The sequence below is a fragment of the Stegostoma tigrinum genome, chromosome 8 (assembly GCF_030684315.1).
Source record: "Stegostoma tigrinum isolate sSteTig4 chromosome 8, sSteTig4.hap1, whole genome shotgun sequence".
NCBI classification, from domain to species: domain Eukaryota; kingdom Metazoa; phylum Chordata; class Chondrichthyes; order Orectolobiformes; family Stegostomatidae; genus Stegostoma; species Stegostoma tigrinum.
The window spans coordinates 18,868,481-18,882,391 of record NC_081361.1 but is presented as its reverse complement, the minus strand read 5'-3'; positions in this window follow the sequence as shown (position 1 = coordinate 18,882,391).

The window sequence follows — 13,911 nt, the reverse complement described above, 5'->3', positions numbered from 1 at the left end:
GACATTCAGCCAGGTATTGGCTCACTTAATCCAGGAAACTCACAAGCAACTTTGCCAGCTCCTTTGTTCCATTTGCTCACACGCATTTCTGACAGATCCTACACGATAAAAACACCAGTGTTGCACGATGCCAGTGAAAAGCATCAATTGGCAGCAGTCTGACTGCAGAGTCAAACAGTTCTCAGTCGTAATACAACTAAGCACAACAAGGACTGATGTGGCAAACCCTATCAGTGACCTTGACAGACAGTGTGAGCAATGAATGACCAAGACGTCCAACTGATGCCTGTACAGTTTGCCAGCTGTTTTGTCCCCACTGCCCAGACTGGATTCAGACTCCCAATGGGCTGACTGTGACCCGCTGACCGCACTGCTGAGGTATGGGCTCCGAGAAGCTGACTGCCTTGACTGTCCAACTGACATTGCCCCAATATTCTGGATTAACGTCAGAGACTGCTCTTGACTAACGTATCCTGCATGAAGGTGGTCACCCTTGCCTTGACTGTGCTTTCCTCCCTTTAGATTGTGAGACATCATTCCAGCATGTACAGAGTGATTTTTTTCATAATTCAATGTGAAAGCTTTGTTGATTTTCATTTTGTGTCCTGAAATGTCCGAAAACGGATGTCCCAATTTTCTCATTTAGGATTTTAAACTGTTAGGTTTTCTAGGGAAGACCAAAATGGTATCAAAAGAGCAAACAAATCATGGACAGATGTAAATACACTGAAGTCAGCAATTGAACATTCTTGCTCTGATATTAAATTGTGATCTTCGCCATTGTCTTTTCATGTTGAATTTGGTTTTGACTCTCATGATGGTTTCATTTGTCTTATAGATTTGACTGTTGTTTCCAGTCAGTCAGCTAACTGAATCAGTTAGATTTTCTTCATACTGTACTGAATTTAAAAGGTATGAACTATCCTTGTTTCATCACACTCGACAAATTCCAATCCACTGATTACTTATTCTTCATATTACTATGTACCATCCAGCAATCACTCACTCACATGTTCTTCCAGGATGTGCAAGATGTTTTATGTGTTGTGGGCATCGTTTTGGCAAGTTTCATTTTGAGCGAGCTGGAGTATCAGAAGGCTGATGTCCTCGTCTGCACATTTGGCCTTTTAAAGTTTCAAGTGTTCCAAGGAAGACCAAGATGAGACTGAAATTGTCATCAAACATTTGTGTTTATCACGAAGGGTTCTCCGTCTCAACCTCTCCCCTTGCCTGACCCCCAGATTAAATAACACCAGTTGCCTCACTCGAATGTGTGCACAGCCCTGTGATGTGGTGCGATAATGGTGACCTTTCTTTGTGAAGCATGGGTGACTTTGGAATAAACAATCTGGGTTTTGTTGTGATCATCACTGACAGTTTATATCAGGAAATATCTGTTGTGGCACTTTTCAAATTTGAGCTGTGTCAGATGGGTGTGAAATGTGGCAATCGATGTTTTTCACAAAAAAGGTTGTCGATTGGAGCTTCGAAAGTTGGATTTTGTTGGGCTCATTCAAAATTTCAACACTCCCATTTTTGTTATGTCAGTGTATTAGTGGTCAATAGACAAATGGTGGGTAAATGGAGTGGAGAGAGAAATGCGCCATGATTTGATTCAATGGAACAAGCTCAAGCAGCTTTATTCCTATGAATTCAAAAAATGTAGCTTAAATTCCGAGGATAGAGATCTGTTCAAAGTTTTCTATTTGGTGTGAATTAAGGATCTGATGTGTTTGAAATCTTCTTTTCGATTTAATACTGAGGTAGAATGGTCATCTAATTTACGTGCATGATGAGCACAAAATAACCATCAAACTATGAAGAGGAATTGGGTCTCTTGTTGTCGTGTAGTGTATCAGAAAAATGTATCAGCATATTCTACTGGCGCAATGTACCGCAGATTTTCCAAATGCATTAAGCTTTAAAAATGATGATATTTTAAATCTGGTCAATACTGGTTCTTAAAGATGAGAAAAATCCAAATATCTGTTCAATTAAATACACAAAATAAAGAAATGCATTTAAATAGCAGCTATTTCAGAGGCAGAAAAGACTGAGCTCCTGATGATTTGGCTAATAAATTATTAACAGACTGAGAGTTGAAATGAAACAAACACTGAATTTTGTTCCTGTCCATTTTTCTTCCAATCCACCAGACACTAACACACTGAGGAATGCCAGCTTACTCTTACAGCGCCGTGTTGTGCTCGTGTCTCATTTGAATGAATGAATTGTGCGCAATTTGCCGTGCAAATGGCAGTGTCAAAACAGCAACAAGTTGATTGCTGAACCAGATGAAAGGAGGGAAATTTATTTACGATAAAATGCACAGTGACACCAAGCCATGCATTTATTGAACACTTACCGAAAGTCTCATTTTCATTGTTTCAGTACTTACACAACCATAACATGTCTGGCCATTGAGTCAGTGGGAGGTGCATCATCTTTTTCAATTGTTGCAAATGATTTCTTCCCCCAATATTCCACCAAAGAAGTTGTTGCCTGAGTTAACGTCCACCCAGTTCAGAGGCTGCACTGATATTGCCTTTCAGTCAGGTTCTGTTCCTGGGATGGATGGCATAAACTGGTTGCCACATTTCTTAAACTTTACAACGGCACTTCAAATGGATGTCATCGGCTGTTAAACACATTGGTACATCCTCGTGTTGTAAATGGCAATTAAATAAATACTGGAACATTACTCCATTTAGAAGGCAACGTTGGAGTGTTTCCACAGCCTCTTGAGCATTATCCAATGAGCTGTAAAAATATATCAGCAACTTTTTAATGCAGCAATATGTCCCAAGTGTTTGAGCAGAAGGTGAGAGTGAGAACTTGTGCAGACTAAAAGGCCTATATATGATTAATTAACTACTATCCATGCAAATGACAAGAAAAATAGAATTTACCTTGGCGTCTCTGCATAAGTGAGCGGAATATTAGTCAGGAAACACGCTTATATTACAGGTCACAGACCTCCTGCTTGACCTATTGATTTCTGCTATTCAGAGTTAGCTGGGCAATTTGATTGATCTTAATGGGTGTCCCCTTTGGGCATGTGTTGTACAAAAGCAAAATGAAATTGGATTTCGATATTACAACTGAATATATTCCCTCACCGACCAAGTTACAGACCTAATTTTCAATCTCATTTTTCCATTTCAGACAATGGAAAACGTCAGTTATTCGTGCATTCAACTCAAATCAAATCAGGTATTTTTTAACACTATCATGAAACTTTCTGATTGTTCAGTTTAGTAGAGTTGGATTGTCTTTGTTGATGTAATAAGAGACTCTTACGAAATTAATGTGGTTACCTGAACCGTTTAGTTGAGGAGACACAGGAGCCTTTGTGTTCTGAATTGCTCATGACAGGCCACCAAAATGTCAGGAACACCCACAAAGCAACTTTCAATCTAAATGCTTGTTTAGGGTGCAACTGTCACTGTTGCTTTGGTGTTCGATGCAACTTTGGAAAAATTGATTGCTTTTGTTTCTGCATTTCAAAAGCGAGGCGTTGTATGTTTGCCTGCTCCTGTCACCTCAATCATTTTCAATGGGCTGCACTGTCAATCATGCTGTGTAAATAGGTGGCATTCTCCCAGCCTTTTTGCACAAGGGTACAGACATGTGCTCATGTAACGAGAGGAGTAATTCAGACATGTGAGCCTGTTGTTTGAGGCACACAAATTCAAATCCCAGTACGGCAGCGAAAGGTATTTCAATTCAATTAATTCGTAAATTCTGGAAAAAAAGCTGGTACCAGTAATGGTGACTGCAAAGCTCCTTGATTGCTGTGAAAATCTATCGATTGCATAAATGTCCTTCAAAGAAAGAAATATGCTGTTGTCATCCGGTCTAATGCATAGTTGTCCAGAACGGCTGCAAGGTGGTTAACTCTTAACTGCCAACTGAAATTATTGCACTTTCCAGCAGTAAGGAATCAGATCGTAAATATCAATGAGGGATAAAACTGGACTGAGCACCTGGCATGTATCTGGCCATCAGGCAGCCATAATGGCATATCATCCCCATTCTGTCCTTCCAGTCTGACTTACTATTATCCTGAACTTGCATCAACGTTAGAGGAGCAATAGTCTGATATAGTTGTATTTCCTTAATCACGCCTGATAAAGTACAGGCTCCCACATAACTACCCCGCTTCTGTTCTTCCCCACTGGTAGGACAGTTCCACCAGAGGTGGTGGCACATGGGTGTGCAGTCAGAAAGGAATGGTCCAACAGTTCACAGCATTTACTCTGAATTATCCAGCTGAGAAATATTTCGTTGAACCACCAAAATTATTTTCAGTACTACCACTGCAAATCTTCTACTTCAGGATTTACTTTTGGCACTAGGAAGTGTTGAATAAAGAAGTTAATCTTATAAACAGAAGCACAGATCAAAAACCAGTGTATGAAGATAAATTTATTTTCGACAAGCTCCTTGAAATGCTTTTCTCTATCTCTGTTGTAATCAGCACTGTGTAAAACAACCATCACAGTGAGAAATGCACAGCCATGGAGAGGCTGAGAGTGGGCAAGTAAATTAACATCATCTGTTGGAAGAACACAATCTATTTTGGTTGAAAAAGGAAAGCTTGATTATCACTTATTTGAATTAAGAAAGAAGAATTGACGTATTGATATATCTACGACAAACCTTTCCTATTCATTTTCCCATCCAAACGCCTTTTAAACGTTGTAACTGTACACACATCTAGCAGTTCCTCGGGAAGTTCATTCCACATGGGAACCACTCTCTGCGTAAAACAATTGCCTCTTATGTCTTTTTCAGAATCTCCCTTCTCCCACCTTATTGATGTATCCTCAAGTCTTGAAATTCCCAATCTTAGGGAAAAATCAACGACCATCATCTCTATCTATACCTCTCATTACTTGATAAACTTCTATCAGGTCACCTCCCAACTTCCTCCACTCCAATGAAAAGACTCCAAGCCTATTTAGTCTTTCTCTATAACTCCAGCCTTCCATACGCGGCAACATCCTGGTAAATCTCTTCTGAGCGATCTCCAGCTTGCTAATATCCTTCTTCTAACTGGGCAACCAGTACTAGACACATTATTCTAAAAGAGGCCTCATCTAATCTCTTGTAGAACATGAACATAACATCCCAACAAGGCTGGTAATATATTGTTATTGTTTCAGAGTTTGTACTCTAAAGTGGAAGAACAATATTTCGCTTCATTAAGTGTCTTCAATAATTCACTGGATTTGTGCATAAAATCAGATTACTTGAAAACTGATGCTTGGGGACTTATGATCTTGTAGGTTGGCGAGAGAAAAGGAAAGAAAATTGAGATGAAAAATTGAAACTGTCATGGTTAACAAACATAGTTGAACAGATTTAATTACATTTGTATTTCCTGCACAGAGTTTATGAGAAAGCAGTGACGGTGGAATTTATTGTAAAAATTGGTGGGCCTCGGTCCTGTATAAAAGAAATTTCATTTTCATTCAAAGAATTAACTCGATTGAAAGAGCTGTTTTTGACAGCTAATTCTTTCTTGTAGGTTTTTCTCTTTTTCCTGCCTTCCACTGCTGCTTTGAATTGTTTGTTCTTTTCCTCATTGGAGATTCCATCATTTCAACTGTTTTAGTTACTTGAATGTTGCGTAGTGCTGACCTTGTTGGTATTTTCCATTTGGATATGTTTGGCATGTTGAGATGTCTCACAACATTCTTTGGTTTTGTGTTCTGTTGTTGAAGTGGCTGTACATAAAAAAAGGCAACATGAGCATGTTTGTAAGATTCATGCATGGTTGGAATAGTTGGTTTGGAGCTCTTAAGATCATTCGATTCATAACTGGAGGTGGCATTTGTGAAATAGGATTCACATCCATCTCTGGTGGCTTAAAATCTTGCATTTGAAGGGTCATCAGAAGAGTCTAGGCCCGAAATGTCAGCTTTCCTGCTCCTAAGATGGTGCTTGGCCTGCTGTGTTCATCCAGCCCTACACCTTGTTACCTCGCTTTGCATTACAGTTCGGGGCTCTGTTCACACAGAATGTGGTGTTAGTAAGAATTGGTGCATGTCTTGGAGCAGTCATTGGTTTGATTTGACGTCAAGACTCAGTGAAATTCCCATGGAGAATTAAGTTTACCACTGATTTTGTGCTGTGGCCATTTCTTCTGACTTCACTGCCAGACTCGCAGGGTCATTGTAAATACGCTTCCCGCTGCCCATATGTTACACCGTGTGTAAATCCTGAAGGTGTGGGTGATTAGGAAGGGGGTATGCTTTTCCTTCCCTCTGTGCAATATTCTGTGGCAAATGCTCAGCTTTCTGTTATCCTTCACACCGAGGTGTACTGTGCCTCCTAAAGCCAACTGGGAAGCTCAGTGCTTTTCAGGCTGGCGGGGGCATGGGATCAAACCCACGTGCAGTCTTTCACAGGCTTGGCTGCATCCCAGAATCTGCATTCTTGAACAAGTCAGCTTGACATTTTACGAAGTTTTCCATGTCAGCACCAGGCTTCTGCATTTGGGGAAGTCCTGTCGAATGGTGTTGAGGAGTCAGTCAATCGTTCTTGCTTTTCAGAGATACTAGGAACTGCACGTACTGGAGAATCTGAGATGCTGCTTGGCCTGCTGTGTTCATCCTTCTCTGTACCTTGTTGTATCATTTTTGCTTTTTGTTTTGTTTCACTTGGGATTGCAAATGTGTCACGAGCCAAGTAATGACTGCATCTCTTCATAGGCGAAACATCACTGCCTTGGTGTTTTATAAACTGGGAAAAAGCGGTTAATTTACATGACTTGCAAAACTCTTGTTGTCTGTGTCAATCATGTGTCATTTGTGTTCAATTCAAATGAGTGACCATTTCAAATTGTTACTCAAATTATAATTGTCCACAGGAATTACTTCTACCTTGTCTACCCATTGTGTAGAAATGTAGATAATCAGTGTCCGAAATGAGAGCGACATGACCGAAAACATCAAATTGTACAGAATAACATCACCAGACAGACGATGTTATACAGTGATAGAGATCCGCAGTTCTCAAAAAGACCTTTTGACCCATTTAGTCTGCACTGGTCAAAAACACCACCTAAATATTTTAATGTCATGAATGGTTAATTGGATAGTTTGATTGTGGTTTTGTGGTGCAGAGTGTTACCAGTATGGTGGGTTTAATTCCGGCGAGCAGTTGAGGCTATGTTGAAGGACTTTCTTTCCTAGCATTCACCCCTCTCCTGAAATGTGGTGACCTTCAGTTTAAACCACCCACTTTTAATAGAACGATCCTGTGGCCATCTGGGATTCTGGTGAATTTTCGGCTCATGTTCATCTGTCAACAACCTTGTTCTTGCTTGCTTTCTCTATCAATTGATGATCACGTTCCTCCTGATTTTCGTGGAATATTGCATTTGAAATGATTGTGTTCTGAGCTAGACTTCTTATAAACAAGCAATAAAAACAAAATTGTAGCAAGTTCTGAAGCAAGTTGCAGTTCCATTTGTTTATATGGTGACTGGAAACCTTTGGCATTTGTTTCCATGCTTGGGAATGTTTGATATGCTTTCCTGCATACTAGAGTATACCCGGCATTGCATATAATATCTGAGAAACATTTCCATGTACCATCAAAAATGATTTTCAGTGCTACAACTGCAAATCTTCTATTTCAGGATTTACTTTTGGCACTAGGATGTGTTGAATAAATAAGTTAAGATTTAAAATATGTTAATATTATAAATAGGAGGCTCAGATGAAAAAAAAACAGTTTTAATGTGGCACATGGATGAGGAGATGTGCAAATATGTCAGAGCGGTGATGCCAGCAAAGAAGGCAAGCAACCAATCATGTGAAGTATTCTCAAAGACAGCAAACCCACAAGTTATAAATACCGCGTTTCTTTTCTTGAATTAAATTTTCAGACAGGAATTAATGAATTTCATGAATTACAAAGTTATTATCGACAGGCATGGTAAAAAAAAACATACTTATGTGTAAAAAGAAAGAATTTGTGTTCCGCAGGTATTGCATTAACTTTTTCAGGGCCAGTAATAATTTAATATGCTTGCTAAAACCCAAATGTGCATTATTGAACATGCATTCAGGGGTTTTTTTTCGTGAGACTACGAATGTGCAGATTAGTGCATTGAAGACTTGCTGTTTGTACTCTGAGGTGCCAAGCCATTCTGCACTGAAGGGTTTTCCTTCATACCCCAGCAGTATCCCAGGCCTCTGGGCCCAGTCTTGCTTGGGTGACTTAATAGCTGAGCCTTCCATAGTGAGAAAATATGACAGCCAGGTGTTGACATTGGTTTTCAGGAATTTCACTTGGTTCTTTGAAACAACTTTCTCAAAAACTGATCTTGATTGCTTTTAATTGATTTCCTTTTTTGAAAAAAAAAATTAAGTGCATGGCTTACTATTTTGAGAAATAGACGAACAGGAGTGTTTTGCATTTCATGATCGTCTCTTTGATATTAGACAATCGATTTACAGGTCAATTTGACGAATTGTCATGTCGGTACGGAAGATGCGCGGAACTGGGAGTGGATGCAGCTCTTGTTCCTTTGCACCTTTACAAAATTCCAATACTGGCTGTTGGGAAACAGAAATATCTTCTGCATCTTCTACTCTGAGTTAAAATTATTCATCCATTGAATGTTGGGATATTTTTTAGGCAATGTGACGGCAACATTCATTTTGATCGCTTTGTGTTGAATTGCAGTCTGCTTGCTCGGCTAAAGTGCATCTTTTTTAGTGCAGTTCTAGTTGCCTGCTTGTTGAGACTTCAGTTTTCAAGAGACACAATAGTTTAGCTGCCATGTCTTGTTTTTACTTCTGTTTATTTCAAAATAGTGTGCAAGACTGAGTGATGTGTTGGTGCCATCATTAGTCCGACCTTCCGAAAGAGTGAAAGTTGTGACTGCCACACCGTCTTTTCAATTGAATAAACTTTACAAGGCTCTCCAGGATATGATCATGTTTAAGCTCTCCGTGAATTTCAGTTCTCTGATGGACCAAGGGATTTTATTAAGTTCATGCCAGAATTCTGAAGTGCAGACTAAAACCAATTTTAAAGCGTCTCGTTGAGACATGATAACTTGACACAGTTGAGGGTCTTGAAGCTAGGGCTTCCTGATTTTCCAGCTGCTGAGATAGTACCACTTGCTGCAAAGAGTAAGCTGTGGAAGAACATGTTTGACAGAACTGTAATATTCCTCGTGTCAATATAAGCTGGTTAGCCTATTATTCCCATTATTTTCATAAAACTAATGGACGCAAAACTCACTTTTTTGTTGAAATACCGAAATATGTGAACAAAAGGGAAGGTGTGGAGATATGGTAATCTGTGTTAGGTTATCTCGAAATCGTGTTTGGGAGACATCATCCGAAACAGTGTTCCAAATGGTGCAAAGGACTGGACACCACATCATTTCCATTCTTAATTGTGAATGTTGGTGATGTACTGCCCCAGTCAATCAGTGACACTTTGGGAGTTGTTTCGTGTGTCTTCCTTGCAGTGAAGTTTCCCTGCTGTTTGCCTGATACCCAGAGAATTTCATCAAACCAGGCAGGGTCATTTTCCAGTGGTGATGAAGAGTTTTGAAAAGCTGCAATTTAAATGAAATAGCCCATTAAGTCATGCAGCAAAATAATGGCCTGATTAAGAAGGAGATGGCAGGACTGATGCTTTAGTTGAAAATCATGAGATATAAATTTATTGGAAAATATTTTCTCAGACTGTTCTGATAATTTGGTGACTAATCATTAAGACTGCTGTTATAAGGCTTGAAGATATGTATGGAATGGAGGGATAATTCTGAGAGTGAATTCTCGCAGCACATAATCCTGACACTTGGCAGTATTTGGTTGAGGCCAAGCAAAGTGAGACTGTCTGCCCTCAAGTTAATGAAGACAGCAAGTAGCTTTGATTTGATTGCTGTGAATCTCCTATCACCGTCCACCTTACTCAGTGTACATGTGGATCAGAGATGCTGGGCGAGGGAGGGTGTACTGAACTTGATTGAAGATGTTGAACCTTGTGCCTTCCCCGAAGAGTTAGAAAATCTCTGTTCGAAATTTGACTGTGGTCATGTGTGAAAAGTAAGTTGACCATCAGATGAACTCTTTTTTAAGTGAACATTTCACAGGCTTTATTAAATATAAATACATACAAGGAACTGTAAGAGAGGAGGATATCTTGTGCAACCTGATATATTCAGGCGCTCGCTCTGTCCAATGTGACGTGGCTCTTTCTAGGCATGCTCTGTAGCTCTTCTGACTGCACAATGATGGACATATTTCAAGCCCTGCTTCATCTTAAATGGTCCCAAAAGACAGATATTGTTGCAGTTTCATCTTGGGTCTTGATATGGTAAGGCTCTACAATGTCATGATATCCATAGCCAGTTTATTTTGTCTTGAAGGTACATACAGCATTCCTGCAACAGGTAAAATGTGGCAAAGTCACAACAGTTTTGGTAAAATAACTGCAGTAGCTTTCCTAAAGCAAGTTGTAAATTTCATGCCCGAACCACCAGTTGATACAGCACAATGCTGGCAACAAAACTGGAATTGTCCAAATCTGTGTGACTAACTCAACACTACTCATAATCTATCAAGAAAACCCTGCTTTTACAATTATAAACAAAATAAATCTTGGTCTTTCTTTTTCTAAGTTGCCTGGAATATTTAGAAGGAGACAGTGAAGGAATGTCAATACCTGAAATTCAGAGTTCTTTTGTGTTTGTGTTTCTTGTTATGTAATAAAATTTGGCAGTTCGACAGTAATTTTAAAAAAAAACTGACGTTAATCTGCAGTGCCTTTGTTGCACTGAGACATTTATGATTATCGAGAATTTTAAAGGCAGATACGACCTCGAATTGTATAGGAAATGTGAGGTCAGATGATCAAATGATTTTGAAGGGCAGCTTTGAAGGAGCAAAGTGAAGTGGAAAAGTTCAGGAGGGAAATGTTATTTCTAAGTTGTCATCCTCAGAAGCTGTCGGCACGGCAATCATTGATGCTACAATAACAATCAGGGATGCCCAGGTCTTCTGGTATAGGAGCACAGATGTCTCTAGCATTTGCCATGCTAGAGGCAATTGCGGAGATGGAGAAACCTTAACTTGATTATGGCCAAAGTAGGGTGGCGGGTGGGTGTGAGGAATGGAACTAAAGCAAGACCCTTGCAATATGTTCACTTAAAATGAATGTCCCGGTTTATGTAGCATCCGTTTGGTACCAAAATCAAAATGGAAATTGAGCCCTTGGCCATTCCCTGTATGTTGTCAGGGAATTACTGATTTCAGGAGTGAGGAAAGGAGCAAACACCTTTCTCATGTTAACATACTATTTTTTGATTCATGAATGCCGTCCATACAGTGCACTGGCAAACATTAACTCTTTTCATCTGTTAGTTTAAAAACAAGAATGCGAGGGAATATTGTTACCAAAGTGAAAATTGTTTGTAAGAGCCTTCTATTTTGTTTTACTGTGTACAGTTTCTGCACTGAGTATCAAGTCAGTCTGAGCATAAGTAGGTTTCATTTCAAATTTGGAAATAGTGATAACTTGAATTTTTATCAATGTAGTAAATGCTGCAAACTCACCTTAAAGTGTGCAAGAAGTCCTGTGAGCGTTGCTGCAGAATATTTTCATGCTGTTGTGAAAGCATCACATGTTGAAGGCAAATTTTCCAACACTCTTCCGCAGAGTCAATAATTATTTTTAACTTTTCATCTTTGTATTCTAGTTGCTAACTTGGAGGAACAATCTGTTCAGAGGGATTTACTGAGTGTTTTGTTTCTATTCTTTGACAGCACAAGCAGTGGCCAAGCTGGGAGTGGGAGCTGGAAGAAGGAGTTGCCTGTCAAGTAATCTTTAACTGACACCGCAGCAAACAAGCAACCAACAAAGCTGCAAGAGGTTCAGGAGTGAGTATGGTTTGTCTCCCGTCTGCCTTTACTCTTCTTCTGCACAACTAATTTGCCTGTGTTTTAATGGTGCATATTGGGTTATGGCAAGTTCTGTTAATTTGTCAGAAATTGGATGGAATTGCCCATTTATTTACAATAGAGTTGAGGCACAGGTGAGGTCTACTGCAATTATGTGACAGGATTTGCTCGTAGTCTACACTGTAACAATGAGGTGTGAAATTCTGCCGAGGCCACAGGCCAAAATTGGCATTGTCACACAAAACAAAATCTCGTGGTCACTTGAATCTGCCTGATAAACAATGCCGTGTGTTCAAATGTAGATTGGTTGGTCTTTAATTGCTCTTGTTTCGAGTGGTAAAATTGTCCCAATGAAAAGACTTAAATTTGGCTTTCTCTACATTGGGGAAACCAAGCGGAGGCTTGGGGACTGCTTTGCAGAACACCTCCGCTCGGTTTGCAATAAACAACTGCACCTCCCAGTCGCAAACCATTTAAACTCGCCCTCCGATTCTTTAGACGACATGTCCATCATGGGCCTCCTGCAGTGCCACAATGATGCCACCCGAAGGTTGCAGGAACAGCAACTCATATTCCACTTAGGAACCCTGCAGCCCAATGGTATCAATGTGGACTTCACCAGCTTCAAAATCTCCCCTTCCCCCACCGCATCCCAAAACCAGCCCAGTTCGTCTCTCCTCCCACTGCATCAAACAACCAGCCCGGCCTGTCTCTGCCTGCCTGACCTGCTCTTCCCCTCACCCATCCCTTCCTCCCACCTCAAGCCGCACCTCCATTTCCAACCTACTAACCTCATACCACCTCCTTGACCTGTCGGTCTTCCCTGGACTCACCTATCCCCTCGCTAACTCCCCACCTTCTCAGCTGCTGTGATAACTGTGGTACAATTTGCCACTAGAGGCCCACTGATGTGTATCCATTGGGCAGACAATATTGTGATCTGTTTGTGGAGGGAATGTAAAGGCTCAACTGTGTTGCAATCCATGATCAAGCAAACAATTCCTAATCATATACAGGCTACGTCTAAACATGAAGCATGGGCATTGAGGCAAAACATCAGACCCACCAGGGCCAAAGATATTTTGGTCACCCAGATCGGAGGAAAGAAACAAGCAAGGCAAAGAGCCTGTTTCACTGCAACTTACACATTCGGTATTTTCAATTACAGACCTCCACAGAATGAAAGAAAGGTATCACTCGCAAACAGTAAAGAAAAGGTGCAAACTAAATGTAAGAAAGTGTGAAGCTGGATGAACACAGCAGGCCAAACAGCATCTCAGGAGCACAAAAGCTGATGTTTCTGGCCTAGGCCCTTCATCAGAGAGAGGGATGGGGAGAGGGTTCTGGAATAAATAGGGAGAGAGGGAAGGTGGACCAAAGATAGAGAGAAAAGAAGATAGGTGGAGAGGAGAGTATAGGTGGGGAGCTATGGAGGGGATAGTTCACTCCAGGGAAGACAGACAAGTCGAGCAGGTGGGATGAGGTTAGTAGGTCGGAAATGGAGGTGCGGCTAAAGGTGGGAGGATGGGATGGTTGAGAGGAAGAACAGGTTAGGGATGCAGAGACAGGCTGGGCTGGTTTAGGGATGCAGTGGGGCGAGGGGATGAGCTGGGCTGGTTGTGCAGCTCTGCAAAACTCTGGTAAGACTGCTCTTGGAATATTGTGTTCAGTTCTGGTCAGCTCATTACAGGAAAGATGTGGAACCTTGAGAGAGGCTGCAGAGGAGTTTTTCCAGGATGCTGCCTCGACGAGAGGGAGGTCTTTTGAAGAAAGGTTCAGGCTTTTTTCATTGTCGTGAAGAAGGATGCGAGCTGATTTGATAGAGATTTACAAGAGGATGAGAAGCTTAGAGAGAGTGGATAGTCAGAGACTTTTTCTCCCCAGGGCGGAAATGACAATTATGTGTTCATCCAGCCTCACATTTTATTATCTTGGTATTCTCCAGCATCTGCAGTTCCCATTATCTCTGATAATA